Genomic DNA, 26,163 nt, shown 5'->3' with positions numbered 1-26,163 from the left:
ACAAATGGATGACAGCAGTCTTCAACAGGCAGCAACACCAAACCTTGGGGTAGGAGAAGAATCTGATTTCTAGAATTATGACATTATAATATATAAAATGTTAAATTCTCAGCAAAATATTATAAATCTTACAAGGTAAAGTACGGCCGATTCATAAGAAAAAGAAGACACAGACAGAAACCATTCTTCAGGAAGCCTAGAGAGCAAATTCCAGACTTACTGGACAAATAAATATGTTCGAAGAGGTGAAAGAAACCATGGGCAAAGAAGTAAGGAAAATCAGGAGAACAAAGTATGAGCAAGTTGAGAATATACATAAGGAGACAGAGATTATAAGAAGGAACCAAGTAATGCTGGGAGTGGTGGCTTATGCCTGTAATTCCAGCACTTTGGGAGGCCAAGTTGGGTGGATTGCTTGAGCTCAGGAATTTGAGACAAACCTGGGCAAAAAAGTGAAATTCTGTCTGTATTAGTCCATCCTCATGCTGCTAATAAAGACATACCTGAGACTGGGCAATTTATAAAGGAAAGAGGTTTCATTGACTCACAGTTCAACATGACTGGGAGGCCTCAGGAAACACAGTTATTGTGGAAGGGGAAGCAAATATGTCCTTCTTCACATGGCAGCAGCAAGAAGTGCCAAGGAAAAGGAGGAAAAGCCCCTTATAAAACCATCAGATCTCGTGAGAACTCACTCACTATCATGAGAACAGCAGTGTGGGATTAACCACTCCCATGATTCAATTACCTACCACAGGGGGCCTCCAAGGACACATGGGGATTATAGGAACTAAAATTTAAGATGAAATTTGGGTGGAGACACAACCAAACCATATCATCATCTCTATAAAATATACAAAAAAAAAAAATTAGCTGGATGTGGCGGTATGCAGCTGTAATCTCAGCTATGTAGGAGGCTGAGATGGGAGGATTGCTTGAGCCCAGTAGAGGTTGCAGTAAGCTGAGATTGTGCTGTTGCACTCCAGCCTCGGTGACAGAGCGTGACCCTATCTCAAAAAAGAGGCAGAAGCAGAAAAGGAGAAGGAGAAGAAGAAAGATGAGGAGGAGGAGGAGGAGGAGAGGAAGAAGAAGAAGAAGAAGAAGAAGAAGAAGAAGAAGAAGAAGAAGAAGAAGAAGAAGAAGAAGAAGAAGAGGAGGAGGAGGAGGAGGAGGAGAGGAAGAAGAAGAAGAAGAAGAGGAAGAAGAGGAGGAGGAGGAGGAAGAGGAAGAAGAAGAAGAAGAAGAAGAAGAGGAGGAGGAGGAGGAGGAAGAGGAAGAAGAAGAAGAAGAAGAAGAAGAAGAAGGAGAAATAGAAGAAGGGAGAAAAAGAAAAATAGAAATTGTGGAGTTGAAAAGCACAATGGCTAAAAGAAAAAATTCACTAGAGGGGTTCAATAGAAGATATAAACTGGCAGATAAAACAATCACCAAACTTGAAGATAGATGTCTTAGTCATTTCAAGCTACTATAACAAAATATAGTATAGATTGGGTGGCTAAACCAAGAAACTTATTTTTCACACCTCTCAAGGCTAGATGTCTTATTTCAGAATGCCAGCAGAGTTGGATTCTGTTGAAGGCCCTCTTCCTGGATTACAAATAGTTGCTTTCTTATTGTATCTTCAATGGAAAATAGAGATAGAGACCTCTAGTTTTCTCCTTTTCTTATAAGGGTATGAATCTCATCATGTGTGTTTCACCCTCATGACCGCACGTAAACCTGATTACTTTCCAAAAGTCCCGCTCCAAATACCATCCCACTGAAGATTAAGACTTTAACATATGATTTTTTGGGGACCCAAACAGCAGGTTCTGAAGGGGCTCAGTCTGAAATCCAGACTCTCCTGCTGCAATTAGGGACCTATCCCATTTGTGCACAGACCTGCTGGGAGACATCCCTGTCTGGGCCACTGGAACAGTCTTCTAGACTCAAGTGCTGGCCAGTAGTTTTACACAGTTCCAGAGTCCTCCTTGGATTTTTCCCAGGTCTATCTGGGCCAGAAAGCCACATCAACCTCAGAGCCCTTGTGAGACTTTCAGCAGGCCCAGGCTTAGAGCATTCTCTAGTGCTAAGATGGCTGCAGTGATCACAGCTCAGGGAACACAACAGTCAGTCAGTTTGGATTCCCTGGAAGGCCCACTAAAGGAGGACTGGCACAGACAAAGCCAGACTGTGATGACAAAAACAAATACCTAGTCCCTCAACATGCAGACCTTATTGCACCTACAAAAGCATCAAGAACGTTCAGGGAAATATGGCTTATCCAATGGTTAAGTGTCAGAGAGCAACCCTGAAGTGATGAAGATGTGTGATCTTTCAGACAAATAATTCAAAATAGCTGTTCTAAGAAAGCTCAATGAACTTCAATAAAACACTGAGAATCAATTCAGAAATTTATCAAAGACACTTAAGGAAGAGATAAAAATAATTTAAAAAACAGAAATCCTACAGCTGAAAAATACAATGAAGGAAACAAAAATTGAATTGAGAGCAGAACTGGACAAACAGAAGACAGAATTAGTGAGCTCAAAGAAAGACTAGTTGAAAACACACAATTAGAGAGGAAAAAAATAAAAAGGAATGAAAAGGGATAAACAAAGTTAACGGGATCTATGGCACAACATCAAAAGAACAAACATTCAAGTTATTGGAGTTAAAAAGATAACTGAGAAAGACAAAAGGGTAGAAAGCTTATTCAAAAAAATAATAACAGAAAACTTTCCAAACCTGTATAAATATATAAATATCCAGGTACAGTAAAGTCAAAAGTCACCAATTAGATTCAACCCAAATAAGAATACCCTAAGACATATTATAATTAAACTCACAAAGGTCAACTACAAAGAGGGATCCTGAAAGTAATACAGGTCAGGAGGGAGTGGAGTGATATATTCAGAGTGCAAAAGAAAAAAATTCCCGGCAAGAATGCTGTACTCAGCAAAGTTATCCTTCAGACATGAGGGAACTACAAAGACTTTCCAAGACAAACAAAAGCTAAGGAAATTTGTCATTATAAGAAATGTTAAAGAGAGTTCTTCAAATGGAAAGAAAATGACACTAACTATACTAATATTGCAACTATTGTATTCAAACCACTTCTATCTTTAATAAGAAGATAAAAGACAAACCTAAAAAAATAATAACTAGAACACTTTGTGAAGAAGTGGGCAATATAAAAAATAAACCAAAAAAGAGCAGGAATGGCTATACTTACATCAGTTAAAGTAGACTTTAAGTCAAAATTGTAAAAAGTGACAAAGAAGGTCATTATATAAAAATCAAGGTGTCAATTAAGTAAGAGGAAATAACAATAGGAAATGAATTGTACCCAATACCAGAGCATCCAAATACACAAGCAAATATTAATAGATCTAAAGGAAGAAATAGACTGCAACGTGATAATAGGAGGAAACTGCAACATTCCACTTTTGGCAATGAAGACATTATTCAGGCAGAAAATCAAGAAAGAAAGAAAAATTTGGAGTTAACCGTGCTCTAGAGCAAATGAACCTAACAGACATTTACAAAACATTACATCCAACTGATGCACAGTATATTTTTTCTCATCAGCACATGGAACATTCTTCAGGACAGAAAAATGAAAATGGCAATACAACAAACCAGAACCTAATGGATGCAGCAAAAAGAATTATAACAATAAACATCTAACACACACACAAAAAGAAAGACTCCAAATAAACAACCTAATGATGTACCTCAAGGAACTAGAAAAGCAAGAACTGGACAAACTCAATATTAGTAGAAGAAATGAAATAATAAAGATCTGAGCAAAACTCAATAAAATTAAAACTAAAAATGTACAAAAGATAAAATGAAGCATTTTTTTTTTGAAAAAATAAACAAATCTGACAAACCTTTGCTAGACTAAAGAAAAAAAGAGAGAAAACTCAAATAAATACAATTGGAAATAAAAAAGGAGGCATTACAAATGATACCACAGAAATACAAAGGATCATTAGGGACTACTAAGACAATTATTCATCAAAAAATTGGAAAACACTGAAGAAACTGATAAATTCCTGAACATAAAAACCCACCAAGATTGAACAATGAAGAAATAGAAAATTTGAACAGACCAATAATGAGTAATGAAACCAAAGCAGGATTAAAAAGTCTCCAATCAAAGAAAAGCCTGTTGAGGTCACTGATGAATTCCACCAAACATTTAAAGAAGAATACCAATGCTACACAAATTCTTCAAAAAAGTTAAAAAGGAAAGAATACTTCCAAACTTATTCTATGAGGCCAGCATTAACCTGATACCAAACCAGACAGAAACACACACACAGAAAGAAAACTACAGGCCAATATTCCTGATAAGCATAGATGCAAAAATCCTCAAGAAAATACTAGTAAACCAAATTTAACATCAAATTTAAAAGATCATTCATCATAATCAAGTGGGACTCATCCCAGGGATGCAAGGATGGTTTGAAATATGCAAATTAATATGTCACATCAACAGAATTAAGGAGAAAAATTATAAGATCCTTTCAATAATGCTTAAAAAAGCATGCAGTAAAATTCAACATCCTCTTATGATTTAAAAAAAAGCCTGCATCACCGGGCGCAGTGGCTCACTCCTGTAATCACAGCACTTTGGGAGGCCAAGGCGGGAAGATCACGAGGTCAGGAGATCGAGACCATCCTGGCTAACATAGTGAAACCCCGTCTCTACTAAAAAAAAATACAAAAAATTAGCAGGGCATGGTGGTAGTCACCTGTAGTCCCAGCTACTTAGGAGGTGGAGGCAGGAGAATGGTGTGAACCTAGGAGGCGGAGCTTGCAGTGAGCCAAGATTGCGCCACTGCACTCCAACCTGGGTGACAGAGTGAGACTCCATCTCAAAAATAAATAAATAAATAAAGTCTGCATAAACTGAATATAGAAGAAACAAGCCTCAACATGATAAAGGTCATACATGACAAGTCCACAACTAATATCATACTGGGAAGGGAAAAATTGAAAGCCTTTCTGCTAAGATCTGGAACAAGACAGGAATGCTCGCTTACACCACTTTTATTCAACATAGTACTGGAAGTCCTAGCCAGAGCAATTAGGCAATAAAAAGAAATAAAAGGCACTGAAATTGGAGAGAATATGTCAAATTATTCTTCTTTCCCAAAGACATAAAGTTATATTTAGAAAAACCTAAAGACTCCATCAAAAACTCCTAGAGGCCAGGCGTGGTGGCACATGCCTGTAGTCCCAGCACTTTGGGAGGCCGAGGCAGACAGATCACGAGGTCAAGAGATTGAGACCATCCTGGCCAACATGGTGAAACCTCGTCTCTACTAAAAATACAAAAATTAGCTGGGCATGGTGGCACACACCTGTAGTCCCAGCTACTCAGGAGGCTGAGGCAGGAGAATTGCTTGAACCTGGGAGGTGGAGGTTGCAGTGAGCCAAGACTGTGCCATTGCACTCCAGCCTGGGCAACAGAGTGAGACTCTGTCTCAAACAAAACAAAACAAACACACAAACAAAAAACTGCTAGAACAGATAAATAAATTCAGTAAAGCTGCAGATACAAAATCAACATACAAAAATCAGTAGTGTTTCTATATGCTAAATGCAATCAACCTGAATAACAAATTGAGAAAGCAATCTCATATACAATAGTTGGAAACAAAACATATAAATAAATTTAATGAAAGAAATAAGAGATCTCTGTAAGAAACATTATAAAATCCTGGTTAAAAAAAATTGAAGAGGATATAAGAAAATAGAAAGATATTCCACACTCAAGGATTGGAAGAATTAACATTGTTAAAATGTCTTTACTACCCAAAGTGATCCACAGATTCAAAGCAATCCTTATCAAAATACCAGTAACATCCTTCACAGAAATAAAAAAAAAAAACTTAAAGTTCATACAGAACCATAAAATCCCGGAACAACCAAAGCAATCTTGACCAAAAAGAGCAAAGCTGAAAGCTAATTTCAAACTGCATTACAGAGTTATAGTAACCAAAACAACACAATACTGGCATAAAAACCCCAAAAACAAAACAAAACAAAACAAAACAACAACAACAAAAAACCATCCCCAACAAAAATGAAACAGATACACAGACAAATGGAACAAAATAAAGAACCAAAAAAAAAAAAAAAATTCACACACTTACAGTCAGCTCATTTTTAATAAAAATGCCAAGAGCATACAAAGGATAAAGGACAGTCTCTTTAATAAATGGTATGAGGAAATCAGGATATCCATATGTAGAAGGATGAAAATAGAACCCCTTCTTCCACCATGTACAAAAATAAAAAGAATGGGTTAAATACTTAAATGTACAACCTGAAACTATGAAAATACTAGAAGAGAACATTGGGGAAATGCTTCAGGTAAAAGCACAAAAACCACAGGTAAAAGCACAGGTGACCATAGCAAAAATAGACAAATGGGATTGCATCAAGCTAAAAAGCTTCTGCCCAGAGAAAGAAACACTTAAAAAAGTGAAGAGACCACCTAAAGAATGGGAGAAAATATTTACAAACTATCCAGCTGACAAGGGATTAAAGTCCAGAATATATAAGGGACTCAAACAACTCAACAGCAATAATAATAATAATCATCCAATCTGAAAATTGGTAAAAGATTTAAATAGAAATTTTTCAAAAGAAGACATACAAATGGCCAATAGGTACATGAAAAAGTGCTCCACATCACTAATCATTAGAAAAATGCAAATCAAAACCACAATGAGATATCAACTCACCCCAGTTAGAATGGCTATTATCAAAAGAACAAAAGAGGACAAACGCTGGTGAGTATTCAGAGAAAGAGGGATACCCATACACTGTTGGTGGGAATGTAAAGTAATATAGTCATAATGGAAGACATTATATAGGTTCCTCCAAAAACTAAAACTAAAATGACCATATGATTCAGCTATCTCACTGTTTGGTATATATCCAAAAGAAAGAACATACTATATCGGCCAGGCGCGGTGGCTCAAGCCTGTAATCCCAGCACTCTGGGAGGCCGAGGTGGGCGGATCACGAGGTCAGGAGATCAAGACCATCCTGGCTAACACGGTGAAACCCCGTCTCTACTAAAAAAAAAAATACAAAAAACTAGCCGGGCGAGGTGGCGGGCACCTGTAGTCCCAGCTATTCGGGAGGCTGAGGCAGGAGAATGGCGTAAACCCGGGAGGCGGAGCTTGCAGTGAGCTGAGATCCGGCCACTGCACTCCAGCCTGGGCGACAGAGCGAGACTCCGTCTCAAAAAAAAAAAAAAAAAAAAAAAGAAAGAACATACTATATCAAAGAAATATATGTACTTCCATGTTTATTACAGTACTATTCACAATAGCCAAATACAGAATCAACCTAACGGTTCATTAATGGACGAATGGATAAAGAAAATGTGGTATGTATACCCAACAGAATATTATTCATCCATTAAAAAGCATGAAAGCCTATCATTTGCAGCAACAGGAATGGAACTAGAGGTCAGTATGTTAATTGAAATAAGTCAGGCACAGAAAGACAAATATTACACGTTTTCACTTCTATCTGGGGCTAAAAAAGCAGATTTTATGGAAATAGAGAGTAGAATGGTAGTTACCAGAGGCTGGGAAGAAAAGGGAAGAGGAGAGGATAATGAGAAGTTGGTTAATGGTACAAAAATAAATAGGAGAAATAAGTTCTAGTGTTCATTAGTACAGTAAGAAAATTATGATTAGCAATAATTTATTGTGATCAATATAACTAGAAGAAAAATATTAATGTTCCAATACAAAAAAAAATGAGTGTTGGATGTCCCGATTACCTTAATTTGATCATTACACATTGTATATATGTATCAAAATATTATATGTACCCAAAATACGGATAACTATGATCTGTCAGTACAAAACATATCCCAAAATGGCCCCCAAACCCCAAAATACAGGATGGTAAAGGCACAAGGTAGATATTTCCATTCCAGAAGGGAGAAAAATGAAAGAAGGAAGAGGTGATGAGTCCCACATACGTCCAGAACCAACCACAGCAAATTCCACTAGACTTTAATGCTCAAGAATAATCTAGAATAATCCTTTTTCATTTGATACTCTGCCCTCCAGGACCACTGGAGTGGAAATGTCACCCCCACAGCTTGGCAGAGATCCACCCATGCTGTGGCTAGGTTGAGCAGGACTTGTGCCCACCCAGCCCTACTGCATGGGGGTTATGCCCAAAGGCTCTCAGAATTGTGGTCTCTCCCCCAGGGTTCTGTCAGAGAGAAACTAAACCCCAAGGGCTCTACCATGTAAGGATCTTACTTTCAAATTTCTTCCAGGTAGGGTTGTGCTACCATGGCTCCAGGTGACCGCACCCTCATGGCTTTAGTTGAAGGATATTTGGCCTGTTGAAGCTGAGATGATGTCCCTGATAATATCTGAACTGCCTTTGGGGCTATTTCCCCCATCTTCTAGAATAGCACAAGACTACTGAATAACTTTAGCATCCTGTCCTGTAGCCTCTAAGAAGTCTGAGAAACTTTTTTCATTCCCCCCAACTTTCATCTCCTTCATTTCAGACTGGCAGTGTTCTTGGTGGAGTACTGATTAGGTCCATGTTTCACACCCATACCAATCTCCTTAACAGACAGTTGCTTGGCCACACCCTTGGTATTCTTAACACTTTGCTTAGAAACGTCTTCAGCTAAATATCCAATTTTATCACTCACAAGCTCTATCTTCTGCAAAACACTAGAACACAAAGATAATTTAGCCAAGTTCTTTGCCACATTACAACAAGGATTGCTTTCCTCTGGATTCCAATGGCATGTTCCTCTTTTCCATCTCAAACCTCATCAAAATGGCCTTTACTGTTCATATTTCCACCAACATTCTGCTCATGATTATTTATGTCTTCTCTAAGAAGAAGGAGGATTTCTCTCCAGTTCTCCTATTTTGGTCAGGCCTCACCAGATTGTCTTCAGCAGCCCCTTCATGGAAATATCTACTTTTTAAAGCATGAAGCTCAAAACTCATTTTAAGGTATTTGTTACAGTAGTATCACACTTCTTGTTAACCAATTTATTTTAGTCAGTTCAGACTTCTATAACAAACATCACAGACTTGGTGACTTAAAGAAAAAATATTTCTTACAATTCCAGAGTCTTAGAAGTCCAAGACCAAAGTGACAAAAATTTCAGTGTCTTGTGAGGACCCTCTTTCTGTTTTACAGACAGCCCCTTTTTTTGCTGTATCCTCACATGATGGAGAAAAGTAGAACTCTTATCTCCTCTTCTTATAAGGGCAATAATTGCATCATGAGGATTCCAACCTCATGACCTTAATTCTCTCCTAAATGCACCCCCTCCAAATACCATCACGTTAAAAATTAGGAATTCAACATATGAATTGGAGGAGGTGTAAATATTCAGTCCATAGCAATAGAGCAATTGGAATTACCCAGTCTGAATAGCAGAAAGAAAAAATAATGAAGAGAAATAAACAGAACCTAAGAGGCCTATGGGACACTCTTAAGCATACTAACATACACATTCTAGGAACAAATAACTGCAAAAGATACAGAATCAAAAGGGAACACTAGAAAATATCAGTCAAACACAAAAGAAGGTAGTATTGGAGGAACTGAGGAATAAAAAGGATATAAAATATATAGAAAATGAAAATCAATGTGGCAGAAGTATATTCTTTATTATTAGTAATATTTTAAGTGGCTTAGATCCCCAATTAAAGACAGAAACCAGCAGAATAAATTTTAAAGTGTGATCCAATTATATGCTGATTACAAGAAACCCACTTTAGACTCAAAGAAACAAATAGGTTGGAAGTAAAAGAATGAAAAAAGATGTTGCATGTAAATAGTAGCCAAAAGACAGCGAATGTGACTATAGTCACATAGTCAAATAGATGTTGAATTTTTTTATAAAAAATTTTTATAAAAGTGAAAGAAACACATTGCATATTGAAAAAAGCGGCAATTTGTCAAGGAGATATAAAATTATACACATAAATGCACCAAACAGTGGAGTCACAAAATATATGAAGCAACTATTGATAGAATTTACGAGAGAAGTAGACACTTCTGTGAGAATAGTTGGAGACTTCAATATTCCACTTTTTTTTAAATTTTTTTTGAGGTGGAGTCTCGCTCTGTCACCCAGGCTGGAGTGCAGTGGTATGATCTTGGCTCACTGTAACCTCCGCCTCCCAGGTTCAAGAGGTTCTCCTCCTCAGCCTTCCAAGTAGCTGGGATTACAGGCATGCATTATGATGCCCAGCAAATTTTTGTATTTTTAGAAGAGACCAATGCCATGTTGGCCAGGCTGGTCTCAAACTCCTCACCTCAAGTGATCTGCCTGCCTTGACCTCTCAAAGTGCAATATTCCAGCTTCATAATGGATATAATATCTACACAAAAAACAAGAAGAAAATAGACTTGAATTACACTATAAACCAACTAGACATAGCAGACATAGTATGACAGATAGAACAATCCACAAAACAACAGAAAAATATATATACTTTTTCAAGTGCACATGAAACATTCTCCAGGGTAGGCTATAATTTGGTTCATAAAAATAATTCGCAATAAATTTAGAAGGAATAAAATCATTTAAAGTACCTTCTCTCACAACAATAGAGAATAAAGCTAAAAATCAATAACAGAAGGAAAATTGAAAAATTTTCACATACACAAAAATAACACACTCTTAAACAACCAGTGGGTCAAAGAAAAAATCACAAGGCAAATTAAAAAATATTTAGAAACAAATGAAGACAAAACATAGCATACAAAAACTTATGGGATGAGGTGGCGGCAGCAGGAGGAGGAGGGCTGGGCTGGCAGGGGAGGAGAAGGTAGGCGCCATGTCACATGCAACTCCAGGCAGGGCAGTCCAGTGGCTGAGGGATACAGCCAGACCTTGGTGGGATGCGGGTTTTGCCAAGGCCTAGGTCTGGCGACTAGGTGGAGGCATCACGGGAGCCTTTTGGGTACCATGGAGATGTGTGTTTGCCTGCAATATATTTCACTCTCTACATTTAAAGGACATTCTTTCCAAACTGCTGTGAATAAATTTGGAATGGTACTGCATATTTTTATCTAATGGAGAACTAGCTGCACTTTGAATAAGGATTGCTGCACTGCATGACTTTAGAACATCCCTCACGATGTCATAAACCCGGAGCCAGAACCCCCAAGGCCTGAAGCAGATTGGGCTGGACCAGATCTGGGACGACCTTAGAGCCACCATCCAGCAGGTGTACATGCCGCACAGCATGACCAGGTCCAGATACATGGAGCTCCACCCTCATGTTTATAACTAGTGTGCTAGGGTACACCAGTCAAACCAAGCATGAGGAGCTGGAGTTTCTAAGTCAAAAAAGGGGCAGACACCTGAAGGTGCTCAGTTCGTTGGCTTGGAATTATACAAACAACTTAAGTAATTTTTGAAGAATTATTTGACAAGTCTTCTTAAGGATGGAGAAGATTTGATGGACAAGAGTGTACTGAAATTCTACACTCAACAATGGGAAGATTACTGATTTTCAAGCGAAGTGCTGAATGGAATTTGTGCCTACCTCAATAGACATTGGGTTCACTGTGAATGTGACAAAGGATGAAAGGAATATGTGAAATCTATTCCCTTGCATTAGTGACTTGTAGAGACTATTTAGGCCACTGAATAAACAGGTAAGAAATTCTGCTTCAAAGCTGATCAAAAAGGAAGGAAATGGTGAAACCATCAATACAAAACTGTGAGTGGAGTTTTAGTTTTACATGGAATTGGAGCTGAATGAAGATGATGCATTTGCAAAGGGCCCTACGTTAACAGTGTATAAAGAATCCTTTGAATCTCTCTTTTTTTTTCTGTCACAGAGAGATTTTATGCCAAAGAGAGCACTGAATTCTTGCAGCAGAACCCAGTTACTGAATATATGAATAAGGCAGAAGCTTGTGTGCTTCAGGAACAGCAAAGAGTTCAGGTTTACCTTCATGAGGGCACACAAGATGAATTAGCAAGGAAATGTGAGCATGTCCTCATTGAAAAACACTTGGAAATTTTCCACACAGAACTTCAGAGTTTATTGGATGCTGACAAAAATGAAGATTTGAGACACATGTATAATCTTGTATCTAGAATCCAGAATAACCTAGGAGAATTGAAAAAACTGCTGGAGATGCACATTCATAATCAGGGTCTTTTAGCCATTGAAAAGTGTGGAGAAGCTGCTTTAAATGACCCCAAAATGTATGTACAGACTGTGCTTGATGTTCAAAAAATGCATTGCCTTGGTAATGTCTGCATTTAACAATGACACTGGCTTTGTGGCTGCTCTTGACAAGGCTTGTGGTTGCTTCATAAACAACAATGCGGTTACCAAGATGGCCCAGTCATCCAGTAAAATCCCCTGAGTCACTGGCTCAATACTGTGACTCCTTCTTGAGGAAAAGTTCCAAGAACACAGATGAGGCAGAACTAGAAGATACACTCAATCATGTAATGGTTGTCACAAGTACACAGGTGACAAAGACGTGTTTCAGAAGTTCTATGAAAAATGCTGGCCAAGAGGCTCATCCACGGTGACAATGCGAGTGATGATGCCAGTAACTATGTCAATTTTCAGCCACTGTGATGGCTGGCATAGAAAGCTGTGAATTGCCGATAACTACGTTCCAACCCTAAGGGAAGGCAGGGAGTGACATTGCTGAAGCCAGCATGTTCTCTAAGTTAAAGCAAGCTTGTGGTTTCGAGTATATCTCTAAACCTCAGTGGATGTTTCAAGACACTGGTATGAGCAAAGATCTGAATGAGCAATTCAAAAATCACCTGACAAATTCAGAACACATAGGCTGAGATTTCAGCATTTAAGTGCTGAGCTCTGGGTCCTGGTCCTTTGAGCAGTCTTGTATGTTTGCCTTCCCTTAGGGTTGGAATGTAGTTATCGGCAATTCACAGCTTTCTATGCCAGTCATCACAATGGCTGAAAATTGACAAGGTTATATCAGTTGTCTAAAGGAGAATTAGTAACTAACTGCTTCACAAACAGATATACTTTGCAGGCATCCACATTCCAGATAGCAATCCTGCTTCAGTACAACACAGAAGATGCCTTGGTCCTGGAAGATGAAAATGCAAATGCTGATGAGGTGGAATTGAAGCCAGATACCTTAATAAAATTATATCTTGGTTATAAAAATTAGAAATTAAGGGTTAACATCAATGTGCCAATGAAATGGAACAGAAGCAGGAACAAGAAACCACACACAAAAATATTGAGGAAGACTGCAAACTACTGACTCAGACGGCCATCATGAGAATCATGAAGATGAGGAAGGTTCTGAAACACCAGCAGTTAGTTGATGAGGCCCTCACTCAGCTATCCTCCAGGTTCAAACCCCAGGTCCCTGATCAAGAAATGCATTGACATTCTAATTGAGAAAGAACATTTGGAGCAAGTTGATGGTGAAAAAGACACCTACAGTTACTTCACTTAACCCTCTAGGAAGGGTCTGATTGTGTGTCCTGCAGCAAATAGTTCATGTTGGAAAGAATGGAAACAACTCAAGTTTATAGCAGCCAGCCTGCCACCATTGGACCTCCCTTTTTAAAACTGAGACCAAGACTCCTATCAGCTGGTCTCAGATTTACATTGGAACTGCTCAGGATAGATACATTTCAAATCTGTAAATATGGACACCAATGCCATTTACCCTAATTTAAGAACAGAAAAGACTGAACCTCCCATGGTGAAGGCTGCCCGCTACTGCATTTAAATCAAGACATGGGCTCCCCCATTAGCAACTGTTGTATTGGCAGCACTTGTCATGTTGGCAGCACTTTGAGAGCAAGTCTGAATGGACTCATGTGTAATCTGTTATGAAAAACCATTTGTTTAGTGTATTTCATTTTTAATGTGTGAAAATAAAGAAAATTAAAGGATTTCTTATTGAATGGTACCTCACATCTCAACACTAACATTGAATGTAAATGGCCGTATTGCTCCACTTAAAAGATACAGAACAATAGAATGGATAAGAATTCACCAACCAACTATCTTCTGCCTTTAAGAGACTTACCTAATACATAAGGACTCTCATAAACTTAAGGTAAAGGGGTGGAAAAAGGCATTTCATGTGAATGGACACCAAAATGAGCAGGAGTAGCTATTCTTATATAAGACGAAATGAACTTTAAAGCAACAGCAGTTAAAAAAGACAAAGAGGGACATTATATAATGGTAAAAGGCCTGTTCAACAAGAAAGTATCACAATCCTAAATATATATGCACCTAACACTGGAGCTCCCAAATTTATAAAACAATTACTTATAGACCTAAGAAATGAGATAGGCAGCAATACAATAGTAGTGGGGGACTTCAATACTCCACTGACAGCACTAGACAGGTCATCAAGACAGAAAGTCAACAACAACAACAACAAACAATGGATTTAAGCTATACCTTGGAACAAATGGACTTAATAGATATACATACAAAATTTCACCCAACAACCGCAGAATGCACATTCTATTCAACAGCTCATGGAACTTTCTCTAAGATAGACCATATAATAGGCCACAAAATGAGCCCTAATAAATTTAAGAAAATTGAAATCATATTAAGCACTCTCTCAGACCACAGTGGAATAAAACTGAAAATCAACTCCAAAAGAAACCTTCAAAATCATGCAAATATATGGAAATTAAATAATCTGATCCTGAATGATCATTGGATCAAAAATGAAATCAAGATGAAAATTTGAACAATTCTTCAAAGTGAACAACAATAGTGACACAACCTATCAAAACCTCTGGGATGCTGGGTGCAGTGGCTCATGCCTGTAATCCCAGTACTTTGGGAGGCCGAGGAGGGTGGATCATGAGGTCAGGAGTTCAAGACCATCCTGGCCAAGATGGTGAAACACCATCTCTACTAAAAATACAAAAATTAGCTGGGTGTGGCGGCATCTGCCTGTAGTCCCAGCTACTCAGGAGGCTGAGGCAGAAGAATCACTTGAACCTGGGAAGTGGAGGTCGCAGTGAGCCAAGATCATGCCACTGCACTCCAGCCTGGGTGACAGAATGAGACTCTGTCAAAAAAAAAAACCAACAACAACAACAACAACAAAAACTACCTCTCAGATACAGCAAAGGCAATGCTAGGAGGAAAGTTCATAGCCCTAAAAGCCTGCATTGAAAAGACTGACAGAGCACAAACTGACAATCTATGGTCACACCTCAAGGAACTAGAGAAACAAGAACAAACCAAACCCAAACCCAGCAGAAGAAATGAAATAACAAAGATCAGAGCAGAACTAAATGAAATTGAAACAAAAAAAAATACAAAAGAGAAATTAAACAAAAATCTGGTTCTTTGAAAAGATAAATAAAATTGATAGACCATTAGCAAGATTAACCAAGAAAAGAGAAAATCCAAATAACCTCAATGAGAAACGAAATGGGAGATATTACAACCGACACCACAGAAATACAAAAGATCATTCAAGGCTATTGTGTACATCTTTACATGTAGACTAAAAAACCTAGAAGAGACGGATGAATTCCTGGAAAGATACAACCCTCCTAGCTTAAATCAGGAAAAATTAAATATCCTAAACAGACCAATAACAAGCAGCAAGATTGAAATGGTAATTTAAAAATTATTAACAACAAAAAAAATCCAGAACCAGATGGATTCATAGCAGAATTCTACCAGACATTCAAAGAAGAATTGGTACAAATCCTATTGACACTATTCCACAAGATAGAGAAAGAGGGAACCCTCTCTAAGTCATCCTATGATGCCAGCATCACCCTAATACCAAAACCAGGAAAGGGCATAACCAAAAAAGAAAACTACAGACCAATATCCCTGATGAACATAGATGCTAAAATCCTTAACAAAATACTAGCTAACCAAATCCAACAACATTATCCAAAAGCTAATCCACCATGATCAAGTGGACTTCATACCAGGGATGGTTTAATATATGCAAGTCAGTAAATGTGATGCACCACAAAAACAGAATTAAAAACAAAAGTCACATGATTATCTCAACAAATGCAGAAAAAGCATTTGACAAAATCCAGCATCCATTTATGATTAAAACTCTCAGCAAAATCAGCATACAAGGGATATACCTCAATGTAATAAAAGATGACAAACCCACAGCCCACATAATACTGAATGGTGAAAAGTTGAAAACATATTCTCTGAGAACCGGAACCAGATAAGGATGTCCACTCTCACCACTCCCCTTCAGCATCGTACTGGAAGTCTTAGCCAGAGCAATCAGACAAAAGAAAGAAATAAAGGGCATCTAAATCAGTAAAGAGGAAGTCAAACTGTCACAGTTTGCTGATATGATTATTTACCTTGAAAACCCTAATGAGTCCTGCAGAAAGTTACTAGAATTGATAAAATAATTCAGCAAAGTTCCTGGATACAAAATTAAGGTACGTAAATAAGTAGCTCTTCTATACACCAACAGCAACCAAGCAGAGAATCAAATCAAGAACTCAATCCCTTTTACAATAGCTGCAAAAAAAAAAAAAAAAAAAAAAAAAAAAACTTAGGAATATACATAACCAAGGAGGTGAAAGACCTGCACAAGGAAAACCACAAAACATTGCTGAAAGAAATCATAGACAACACGAACAAATGGAAACACATCCCATGCTCGTGGATGGGTAGAATGAATATTGTGAAAATGACCATATTGCCAAAAGCAATTTACAAATTCAACACAATTCCCATCAAAATACCACCATCATTCTTCACAGAATTAGAAGAAACAATTCTAAAATTCATGTAGAATCAAAGAAGATCCTGCATATCCAAAACAAGACTAAACAAAAAGAACAAATTTGGAGGCATCACATTACCTAATTTCAAACTATACTATAAGGCCATAGTCACCAAAACAGCATGGTACTAGTATAAAAATAGGCACACAGACCAATGTAACAGAATAGAGAGCCCAGAAATAAACCCAAACGCTTACAGACAGCCGATCTTTGACAAAGCAAACAAAAACATAAATTGGGGAAAGGACACCATTTTTAACAAATGGTGCTGGGATAAATGGCTAGCCACATGTAGGAGAATGAAACTAGATCTTCATCTCTTACCTTATACAAATATCAACTCAAGATGGATTAAGGATTTAAATCTTATGTGCTTTCCTGAAACTATAAAAATTTTAGAAGATAACATTGTAAAAACCCTTCTAGACATTGGCTTAGGCAAGGATTTCATGACCAAGAACCCAAAAGCAAATGCAATAAAAACAAAGATAAATAGCTGGGACTTAATTAAACTAAAAAGCCTTTGCATGGCAAAAGGAACAGTCAGCAAAGTCAGCAGGCAATCCACAGAGTGGGAGAAAATCTTCACAATCTATACATCTGACAGAGAACTAATATCTAGAATCTACAAGAAACTCAAACAAATCAGCAAGAAAAAAACAAGCAATCCCATCAAAAAGTGGGCTAAAGACATGAATAGACAATTCTGAAAATGAGACATACAAATGGCCAACAAATATATGAAAAAATGCTCAACATCACTAATGATCAGGGAAATGCAAATCAAAACCACAATGCAATACCATCTTACTCCTGCAAGAATTGCCATAATCAAAAAATAAAAACACAGTAGATGTTGGCATGGATGCAGTGATCAGGGAACACTTCTACACTGCTGGTGAGAAGTAAATTAGTACAACAACTATGGAAAACAGTGTGAAGACTCTTTAAAGAACTAAAAGTAGAATATTTTAGTCCTACCATTTGATCCAGCAATCCCACTACTGGATATTTACCCAGAGGAAAATAAGTCATTGTACGAAAAAGATACTTGCACATGCTTGTTTGTAGCAGCACAATTCACAATTGCAAAATTGTGGAACCAACCCAAATGCTCATCAATCAACGAGTGGGTAAAGAAACTGTGATCTATATCTATATCTATATCTATATATCTATATCTATATATATGATGGACTACTACTCAGCCTTAAAAAGGTATAAATTAATGGCATTCGCAGCAACCTGGATGAGATTGGAGACTATTATTCTAAGAGAAGTAACTCAGAAAAGGAAAACCAAACGTCATATGTTCTCACCGATATGTGGGAGCTAAGCTCTGAGGATGCAAAAGTGTAAGAGTGATACAGTGGACTTTGGGGACTTAGGGGAAAGACTGGTAGGGAAGTGAAGGATAAAAGATTACAAATAGGGTGCAGTGTGTATACTGCTCGAGTGATGGGTGCACCAAAATCTCAAAAATCACCACTAAAGAACTTACTCATGTACCAAACACCGCCTGTACCCCAATAACCTATAGAAAAATTAAAACTTTTTTAAAAAAGGACAAAGGAGATTGAGAAGAAAAAGAAATTACTACTTTAACATCAGTCTCAGGTTGATGACAACTTACTTATTTAATGCATGGGTTCTGCATTGGGTGATGGTATGTAATTTTAAATAGATCCTTATATATGTTTGTTTGTTTATATATGCACATATAAAATCTATATATATAGAAAAAAAAACTTATGCGATGCAGTAAAGGCAGTGCTCAGAGGAAAGTTTATAGCTGAAAATGCTTACATTACAAAATGAAAAAGATGTCACATCAACAACCCAACAAAAGGAAGGATATAATAAAGGTTAAAGCGAGATGATAAGCTAGAGAATAAAAAAATAGAGATAATCAATAAAACCAAATATTAGTTCCTTGAAATAATCAACTAAGTTGATAAGTATTCAGCTACATTGCTAAGAAAAACAGACAGTAGATGTAAATAACTAGAATCAGAAATGAAAGTGGAAACAATACTTCCAACTTTACAGAAATAAAAGGATTATAAGATACTAGTATGAACAAATGAGTGCCAACAAATTAGATAATTTAGATGAGCTGAATAAATTCCTAGAAAACATGAATTACTAAAACTGACTCAAGAAGAAATAGAAAATGTCAATTGACCTACAACAATTGAAGAGATTGAATCAGTAGAAAAAAAAAAAAAAAAGAAACAAAACTCCCAACAAAGAAAAGCCCAGAACCAGTTGGCTTCACTGGTATATTATACATTTCAAAAAGGATTAACACTGACACTAATATTACTCAACCTCCTCCAAAATACAGAAGAGAAGGAAATTCTTCCTAATACAATACCCTAATACTACAGTCAGACAAAACAGTACACGAAAACTATAGCCTAATATCCTTTATGAATATAGATACAGAAATCCTCAACAAAATACTAGCAAACTGGATCCAACAGCACAGTAAAAATATTATACTCCATAACCAAGCGGGATTAATCTCAGATGTACAAGAGTGGTTCAATATCTAAAAATGGATTGATGCAATAGATCACATTAATAAAATAGAGGAAAAATACTACATGGTCACTTCAGGTGCAAAAAAAGATGACAAAATCCAACACTCTTCTGTGACAAAAATACTTATCAAAGTAGGAAAAGGAAACTTCTTCAACATGATAAAAGACATTTATGGATATTCCACAGCTAACATTATACTCAGTGGTGGAAAACAGAAAGCTTTTCTGGTAAGGTCAGGAACAAGACAGGATGTCTACTTTCACCACTGTTACTCAACCTTGTACTGAAAATCCTAGCTAGAGCTATGAAATGAACAAATAAGATGTTCACATTGGAAACAAAGAAGTTCAACTATCTCTATTTGGAAATGACATAATTCTATTTTAAGAAAAATTCCAAAACACACACACACACACACACCCACGAGCTAATAAATAAATTTGGTAAAGTTTCAGGGTATAAGATCTTATTAGTCTGTTCTCCTGCTGCTAATAAAGACATACCCAAGACTGGATAATTTGTAAAAAAAGAGGTTTCATGTACTCACAGTTCCACATGGCTGGAGAGGCCTCACAATCACAGCAGAAGATGAAGGAAGAGCAAAGGAATGTCTTACATGGCAGCTGGCAAAAAGAGAGCTTGTGCAAGAGAACTCTTATTTATAAAACCATCAGATCTCTAGTGACTTATTCTGTATCACGAGAACAGTATGGGGGAAATGGCCCCTATGATTCAATTATCTCCCACTGGCTTCCTCCCACAACATGTGGGACTTACAGGAGTTACAATTCAAGATGAGATTTGGATGGGGACACAGCCAAACCATATCATTCCACCCCTGGATCCTCTCACATCTCATGTCCTCACATTTCAAAACCAATCATGCCTTCCCAACTGTCCCCAAAAGCCTTAACTCATTTCAGCATTAACTCAAAAGTCCACCATTCAAACTCTCACTTGAGACAAGGAAAGTCTCTCCTGCCTATGAGCCTGTAAAATCAATAGCAAATTAGTTACTTCCTAGATACAAGGGGTGTACAAGCATTGCATAAGTACACCCATTCCAAATAGGAGAAATTGGCCCAAATGAAAGGGCTAAAAGTCCCATGCAAGTCTGAAATCCAGCAGGGCAATCAAATCTTAAAGCTCCAAAATGATCTCCTTTGACTCCATGTCTCACATCCAGGTCATACTGATGAAAGAGGTGGGTTCCCATGGACTTGGGTAACTTTGCCCCTGTGGCTTTGCAGGATACAACCTCCCTCCTGGCTGCTTTTATAGGCTGGCATTGAGTGTTTGTGGCTTTTCCAGGCACAGGGTGTAGGCTGTCAGTGGATTTACCATTTCGGGGTCTGGAGGACAGTGGCCCTCTTCTCACAGCTCCACTAGGCAGTGCCCCAGTGAAGACTCTGTTTGAGGGCTCGCACCCCACATTTTCCTTCTGTGCTGATCTAGCAGAGGTTCTCCATGAGGGCACTGCCCCTGCAGCAAACTTCTTCCTGGACATCCAGGCATTTCCATACATCCTCTGAAACCTAGGCAGAAGTTTGCAAACCTCAATTCTTGACTTTGGTGCACTTCAGGCTCAACACCATGTGGAAGCTGCCAAGGCTCGGGGCTTGCACCCTCTGAAGCCATGGCCTGAACTGTACCTTGGTTCCTTTTAGCCATGACTGGAGTGGCTGGAATGCAGGGCACCAAGTCCCTAGATTGCACACAGCAGAGGCACCATGGGCCCGGTGCATGAAACCATTTTTTCCTCCCAGGCCTCAGTTCCTGTGATGGAAGGAGCTGCTGTGAAGACCTTGGACATGCCCTGGAGACATTTTCCCCATCATCTTGGTGATTAACATTTGGCTCCTCATTACTTATGCAAATTTCTGCAGCCTGATTTACTTTCTTCTCAGAAAATGGGTTTTTCTTTTCTGTCACATTGTTAGGCTGCAAATTTTCTGAACTTTTATGCTCTGCTCCCCTTATAAAACTGAATGCTTTTAACAACAACACCCAAACCACCTCTTTAATGCTTTGCTGCTTAGAAATTTCTTCTGCTAGATACCCTAAATTATTTCTCTCAAGTTCAAAATTCCAAAAGTCTCTAGGGCAGGGGCAAAATGCCATGGTCTCCTTGCTAAAGCATAAGAAGAGCAACTTTTGCTTCAGTTTCCAACAAATTTCTCATCTCCATCTGAGACCACCTCAGCCTGGATGTAATTGTTAGCATTTTTGTCAAAGTTATTCAACAAGTCTCTAGGAAGTTCTAAACTTTCTCACATTTTCCTATCTTCTTCTGAGCCCTCCAAACTGTTCCAACCTCTGCCTGTTACCCAGTTCCGAAGTTGCTTTTAAACTTTTGGGTATCTTTACATCAGCAAGTCACTAATGGTAGCAATTTACTGTATTAAGCTGTAGTCATGCTGCTAATAAAGACATACCCCAGACTGGATAATTTATGAAGAAAAGAGGTTTCATGGACTCACAGTTCCACATGGCTGGGGAGGCCTCACAATCCTGGCAGAAGATGAAGGAAGAGCAAAGGAATCTCTTACATGGCAGCAAGCAAAAAGAGAGCTTGTGCAGGGAAACTCCCATTTATAAAACCATCAGATCTCATGAGATTTATTCACTACCACAAGGACAGTATGGGGGAAACTGCCCTCATAATTCAATTATCTCCCACCAGGTCCCTCCCACAACATGTGGGAGTTATGGGAGCTACAACTCAAGATGAGATTCAGGTGGGGACACAGCCAAACCACATCAAAGATAAATACACAAAAATCAGTTCATGTTTCTACACACCGGTGTTTTAAAGTGTAGGTTTTATTATTATTCAGGTGTGGTGAGGCTAAGAAATCAGGAGATGACTGCCATTGAAAAGGTAGTCTGTCACTTACAGTTCCCAAAAGGAGGTAGCATGCTACACCACAGGGGGAACACAGAAAAGCACCGGAGTTGGTCAGGAGGCAGAGGGAGCAAGGGGAAAACATGGGCAAGAGCCCTTGTTGTGGTTTTGTTAAGAAGGGACGAGTAAGTCAAGATAGGCAAGCATTGGATTGGCTAGTTTGAAAAATTTCAGCAAACTCAGGAACATAGGGGCTTATCCCTAGTTGTGTGGTACCAGAACTTAGGGTGATTAGGGCAGGGGAATTGTGGCCCTGAGTTTGAGAACCCAATAGAGGAGGGAATGGGAGTGTGGGCTTTGGACTGGTTACTGTCCATATGAAAGGAATGCTCCCAGGAAAGTTATTTGCTATTTCTAGGAATTGGCTAGCCCTGGGAAAGAGTGGTAGTGTAACCAGGGTCACCAAGGCCTCATATGTCAACGTATCAGAAATACATGGGAAAAAAGGCATGATTTATACAACCAGAAATGAGCAATCTGAAAAGGAAATAAAATAATTCCATTCACAATCGATCCAGAAGAATAAACTATCTAGGAATAAATTTAATCAAGGAAGGGAAGCACTGGTACAATGCAAACTCAAAATGTTATGGAAATAAAGAAAAACTAAATACATGGAAAGACGTCTCACATTCATGGATTAAAAGTCTTAATATTATGAAGATGGCAATATGCCTCAAAGCAACCTACAGATTTAATGCAATCTGTATTAAAATTACAATGGCTTCTTTTTTTCAGAATAAGAGAGCCAATCCTCAAAATTCATATGAAATCTCAAAGGATCCAGAACAGCCTATGGTATCTTGTAAAAGAAGAAAAGTTGGAAGACTCACACTTCCCAATTTCAAAACTTACTACAAAGCTACAGTAATCCAAAGAGTATCTGAATGGAATAAGGATAGACACATAGACCACTGGAATAGAACTGAGAGTTCAGAAATCAACCCAGAAATCTATGGCTAATTGATTTTTGTCAATGGCGCCAAGACAGTTTAATAGACAAAGAAGAGGATCTTCAACAAATGGTGCTGGCACAAATGGATAACCAACATGTAAGAGCTTGAAGTTGGACCCCTATATTACTTCATAAACAAAAATGATGTTAAACTAAATCAACAACCTAAATATATAAGCACAAACTGTAAAACTGTTAGCAGAAAACACCGGGGTAAATCTTCACGATCTTGAATTAAGCAATGGATTCTTTGACAGCAAAAACACAAACAAAAACTTTAAAAATAGTCAAATTTGACTTGGCGAAAATTAAGAACTTGTGCAGCAAAGAATATCATCAAGAAAATGAAAAGACTACTTACGAGATGTAAGAAAGTATTTGCAAATAATATATATGATAAAGGTTTATCATATATGTATGTAGAATATATAAAGAACTCATAATTCAGCAACAAAAAGACAAACCACTCATTTGAAAACTAGGCAAAGGACTTGAGTAGACATTTCTCTAAAGAAGACACACAAATGGCCAAGAAGCACATGAAAAGATGTTCAACATCATTAGTCATTAAAGTAGTACAAATCAAAATCACAGTGAGATTCTACTTCATATCTACTATTATGACTAAAATTTTTCAAATGGAAAATAAAAGGTATTGCTGAGGATATGGAGAAATAGAAGCCTTTGCACATTGCTGGTAGGAACGTAATATGTTACAGGCAATGTGGAAAGTAATTGGAGACCGATCAAAAAGTTAAACATAGAATTACCATGTGATCTAGCAATTCTACTTCTACATATATACCAAAAAGAAATGAACACTTACATCCACAAAATATGGCATACTAATATTTATTCATAATAGCTAAAAGTTGGAAACCAAACGTCCATCAACAGAGTGGATAAACAAATTGCATTATGTACACACAATGGAATATTATTCAGGCATAAAATAGAAGGCAGTATTTATACTTGCTATAACTTGGATAAACCTCAAAAACATTTTGTTAAGTGCAAAAAGCCAGATACAAAAGGTCATATTAGATAAATCCTTTCATCTGAAATATCCAGAATAAATAAATCCATAAAGACAGAAATCAGATTAGTGATTTTCAAGGGATGAGAGGAAGAGGGTTTGAGGAGTGATTACTTAATGGGCATAAAGTGTTCTTCTAGGGTGATGAAAAAGCGTTGAAACTTGAGAACGATGGTTGCACAATATTGGGAACACACTAAATGTGACTGAATTGTATATTTCAAAATGATGAATTACAAGTTCTGTGAATTTTACCCCCATTAAAAATAGAAAATAAATAAAATGATTTTTTAAGGTTTAGAAAATTGTTAGCATTGCATCCACTCATTGAATGTTACCAGAAAAAGCATCACAAAATTGGATTCACTGGTTTCATTTTGAATTAATAAACACAAACCTCAGGTGGGTACTCCACAATATCCTGAAATAAAAATACCACTATATTTTTCTCCTAGTAAATTGACTTTTCTCTTCTGTGAGGTAGCTATTTATTTCCCTCAACTTTCTCCTCAAATATCATTTCATACTTCCCCTCTCTTCAAAAATTCTACCCACCCCAAATGACAATCTCAGTAAGTCCCGAAAAAAATAGAAGCTGCCAGATAGCTACTCCCTCACCTTCCCACCAGTTAATCTATAAACCTTACTGCAGCAGATACTGATCATCTATTTCCCATGAGTTTTTTACCCTTTTATCTCTTGCTAACCAAAACCCAACTTGGATTAGCTGACATCCATGTGTTCAGGAGAGCTTGGCCTTGTCCAGCCCTGAGACATGAATCATGATTGAACTAAATCAGTCATGTTTGTTTCATTTCCAGGTATAAGAGATCATTTCTGACACAGGCATGCAATATATAGAGGCCCCCAGAGCTTGAGGAGGATTTTTACTAGATTTTTAAGGAGCTGCACAGGAAGAAGCACATCTCTTTTTATCAGGATGTAGTTTTGACTGCTTATTGCTTGGAATTACTGCTGATATCTTGCAAGTATGACACAACCAACAAATAGAGAGGGTAGAGCAAAGGAGGGTAGAGCAAAGGATCTTGGTAACTTTTTTTTTTTTTTTTTTTTTTTTGGGACAGAGTCTCACTCTGTCGCCCAGGCTAGAATGCGGTGATATGACCTTGGCTCACCTCAACGTCCACACCTCCCCCACACAGGTTCAACTGATTCTCCTGCCCCAGCCTCCAGAGTAGCTGGGATTACAGTGCATGCCACCATGCCTGGCTAACTTTGTATTTTAGTAGAGATGGGGTTTCACCATGTAGGTCAGGCTGGTCTTGAACTCCTGACTTCAAGTGATCCACCTGCCTTGGCCTCCTAAAGTGCTGGGATTACAGGCATGAGCCACTGCACCTGGCCCTTGGTGACAGTCCTGAGCCACTGAATTAACCAACTCTGAAACTGGCCCACCTATAGACATATTGTTATATAAGATGATAGCTGGCATTATTGAAACAGCAAGGTAGGAAGGGGTCCCTGGCAAAACTCCAACTGGCCTGCGCACTGGAAGGAATGCACTGGGACTGAGCCACATAGTTCACACCCTTTGCAGAAGGCAGGAGCTTGCCCCTCCTCTTCCTGTGTGGAACCTGGGATTCAAACACAAGGCGGGAAGCACATCAACAGGAACTCTGGCCTCACAGAGAGTCCCTGTTTCCCCTTTTTTTCCTTTTCACCCAATAAAACCCTGCTGTATTCACCCTTCAAACCTGTGAACCTAAACCTTGCTGGCCGTGGGACAAAGACCCTATCTTTAGCTGAACTAAGGAAAAGTCCCGCAACGTTATTACGTTACTTTAATTGGGATTCTGTTATTTGAAGAGGAAAGCATCCTTACTGAACAAATAGAGATGATATTCTTCGGCTTATCAAAGGCCAGCCACTGCACTTGGCTTTGACTCCTATCACGCCTACCTGTC

General features: G+C 38.1%; 1 protein-coding gene and 1 pseudogene across 1 annotated transcript in view; one reads left to right on the top strand and one right to left on the bottom strand.

Annotated features, from left to right (window-relative positions):
* CCDC192 (coiled-coil domain containing 192) overlaps nucleotides 1-26,163 on the bottom strand; it is a 309,467-nt gene that overhangs the window by 162,005 nt on the left and 121,299 nt on the right. The gene's annotated exons all lie outside the window — the stretch shown is intronic.
* On the top strand, nucleotides 11,157-13,485 carry LOC135971200 (cullin-1-like; annotated as a pseudogene).

This window comes from Macaca fascicularis, chromosome 6, assembly GCF_037993035.2.
Source record: "Macaca fascicularis isolate 582-1 chromosome 6, T2T-MFA8v1.1".
Classification (NCBI taxonomy): domain Eukaryota; kingdom Metazoa; phylum Chordata; class Mammalia; order Primates; family Cercopithecidae; genus Macaca; species Macaca fascicularis.
Note: the sequence above shows the minus strand (reverse complement) of the source record. Positions and strands in the feature narration are given on the sequence as shown.